Source organism: Fundulus heteroclitus, unplaced genomic scaffold (genome assembly GCF_011125445.2).
Source record: "Fundulus heteroclitus isolate FHET01 unplaced genomic scaffold, MU-UCD_Fhet_4.1 scaffold_312, whole genome shotgun sequence".
NCBI classification, from domain to species: domain Eukaryota; kingdom Metazoa; phylum Chordata; class Actinopteri; order Cyprinodontiformes; family Fundulidae; genus Fundulus; species Fundulus heteroclitus.
The window spans coordinates 67,244-70,208 of NW_023396722.1; the positions used below are offsets into that span (position 1 = coordinate 67,244).

The 2,965-nt window shown below is 40.1% G+C and overlaps 1 long non-coding RNA gene across 1 annotated transcript; it reads left to right on the forward strand.

Moving 5' to 3' along the window:
• Positions 1 to 757: 757 nt before the first annotated feature.
• On the forward strand, positions 758 to 2,682 carry LOC118559535. The gene is made up of 2 exons (XR_004928917.1): positions 758 to 952; positions 2,368 to 2,682. It is a non-coding gene; the product is annotated as an uncharacterized LOC118559535 (long non-coding RNA).
• The last annotated feature ends 283 nt before the right edge of the window (positions 2,683 to 2,965 follow it).

Sequence of the window (2,965 nt, forward strand, 5' to 3'; positions counted from 1 at the left end):
ACTCTGGTGCGCTGGGGGATCTCGGGGCCTATTGAGCTGGTAGGGGGGCATGGTCATTAACATCTCAGGGCAGATGCTCTTCCCTTTCTTTGGACGTTCTGGTGGGCTTGTGTCCGACCCCCTGTCCCGGTCCTGGTCCGTGTAGTCTCCCGGTGCGGGTTTCACCTGGGGCGTGGGGTTTGGGATGGCTCGTGCGGGCGGGCTGGCCAGGGTCCCCCATCTTATTCAATCAATTCAATTCAATTCAATTCAATTCAATCAATCAATCAATTTTATTAGTCAACTGCAATTTGCATTACAATCGAAATTTCAGTTCCAGTACAACCGTCCATCATATACACTTAACAAACATTTTGGGGGAACGATTGACTGAGGCCTTGGGTTGCCAGGAACACACCCAGTCGGCCGCTGCTACATGAGCACAAAAGACACAGACGAAGCAAATAGCAGGAGAATGGGGGCAGGGTAAAAGCAGATAAGGAGCTCTGGAGAGCTGAAGAAAAACCGACCGACCTCAAGGAGAGACAGAACAGAAAAAATGTATTTGTTAATTTATTTAAATTTATTCATATATATATATATATATATATATATATATATATATATATATAAGCTGTGTCTCAATTTGGCGGCTGCGTCCTTCGAAGGACCCAGCCTACACAGCCTTAGGAGGACCCAGCCATCGGAGGATGCTCCGGAGGATCCTCAGCCGTTGGTAAATGGGACGGTCTAGCCTTTGGAGCACTTCCTGGTTGCGATACGACGTCATCACGTCTACCCCAAGCCCGGCGAAAAACAGCACCAGCGCCGATTAACGACGCAAAAAAATGGATATTGAATTTATTTATTTTTTATTTACTTGTTATTGGTGGAGGAGAGTCGGTTTAGACGGCTTCGGCGGCAGTAAAACTGGCGACAAATTTTTCTCAGGCTGGAGGAGCGCAGTGGAGAGGTAACATTTACCTGCTATTATTTTCACCCACAGGGGCCTGCTAATGATCATAATATACCAGTTATTAAACAAACGCTTGTCAGCAGATTGACGAATATGTTTAAATATAAAATGTTATATTTATTTTAGGGCTGGGCAAGTTAACGCGTTAATTTCGCGTTAATTCATTAGACTATTAACGGCGATATTTATTTTATCGCGCATTAACGCATGTTGCTCACATGCTTTCAGTCAGTGTCAGTCAGCAGGCGCGCTGACTGCAGCGCGCTTTCACGGCAGCACTCTCTCGCTCCCCCTCCCCTCTCGTACATGGCTCAGCGGCGCCAGCCAATCAGCACGCAGGCTCAGCCTGGCCCGCCCACTCAGCTCTCACACAAACTTAACAAACAAACAGCTGAGAGAGACCGCAGCAGCGAAAAAACATGAACAGGGGAAGTAGCACCGTTTGGCTTTATTTTATTACCGTAAATGAAATCAAGCTGTATGTTTTGTAAAAAGCCGGTTCATTTCAGTGGAAACACAACAAATTTATCTAAGCACGTGAAAAAACATGAAAACGTCGAGCCCCAGAAACGGAGAGAGGAGACGAAACTTCTCTCATTGCCCCGACAGACCCACAGACTGACGTCACTGACTGAGGCGTTTCAGTCCTCCAGGGAACATCCAGGTAGATCAGTGGATGGATGGATGGATGGATGGATGGATGTTACTGGAGCCCACACATAACATGTAATTAAGACCTTGAAAGAACCCAGTACATATATTAAAAAGTGTTATTTAAGATAAGATAACATTAGCTAATCCTTTTTTTTTAATCCCACGACGGGGAAATTTATAGGATTAAAGCAACAGGCAGGTGCACACTACACAGACAAAATTACATAAGGATTGAAATATATAAGAGGTGAATTTTGGAAAAAACAATGAACATAACATTATTATTATTATTATTATTATTATTATTATTATTATTATTATTATTTAATTGTAATAATAAAATAAAAAACACAAAACCCAAAAGGTCAACAGTTTCATGATACATCAAGCTTAGGGACTGGCTAATATACAGCAGGTCAAAAAAGGCCATATTTTGGCTGCAGTGCTTGCTGTTCTCTTATGAAGAAAAGATCAACTAGTGCACTAAATTCAATAGATGGGTTGAAAATATCCAGTATAAAATAAGTGCTACAAATGTTACAACACTTTTGTTCATATGGCAGCAGAACATTAAAATAAAAGTGCTCTTTACACTACTTTTGAATTCATTCTTGGAGTTTGTAAATACAATGCGATTAATCGCGATTAATCAGGGCGATTAATCGCGATTAAATATTTTAATCGTTGCCCAGCCCTAATTTATTTGTAAGACTTGATATAGGCATATGTTTTTAACTTTAGTAATTTGAATTGAATAGTCTGCCCTGGAGGAGGTTCTACCCGACCACGATTACATTTAGATGGCAAGTATAATCACTTTTTAGCTTTTCTCATGTAAGGGTTATGAAAACAGTTGTAGTAAAGTCATTTTCTGCGTCTTCTTCAACATTTTTAGGAACATGGCAGCCGTCGATTGGGTCAGCCCTGCAAACCCTGATAGACGATGTGGTGAACAGTGGAGAGAGGCATCCCCCACCCCCCAGATGATGTCCCACTCGCAGTCAGAAGACTCCAAGGTCATCTGTGTGGCATCCCATCCAGTCCAGCAGCACCACCAGGGACTCCTGCTCAGTCAAGTGTATATATATATATATATATATATATATATATATATATATATATATATATATATATATATATATATATATATATATGTGTGTATGTATGTTCTTTAGTAATATTTATTTTTCTGTAAATAGTTGTAGTAGTTAATTTTGAAATCTAATGTAAATAGTTAAAATGTTTTTGATAGTTTATTGTAAATACTTGTTTCTCTAAAAATAAATTGATGTTGTCACTGAGAAGTTGTTCTAAGTTTACTTAAATAGTAAAGAAGTGATGAAACAGATAATGTAA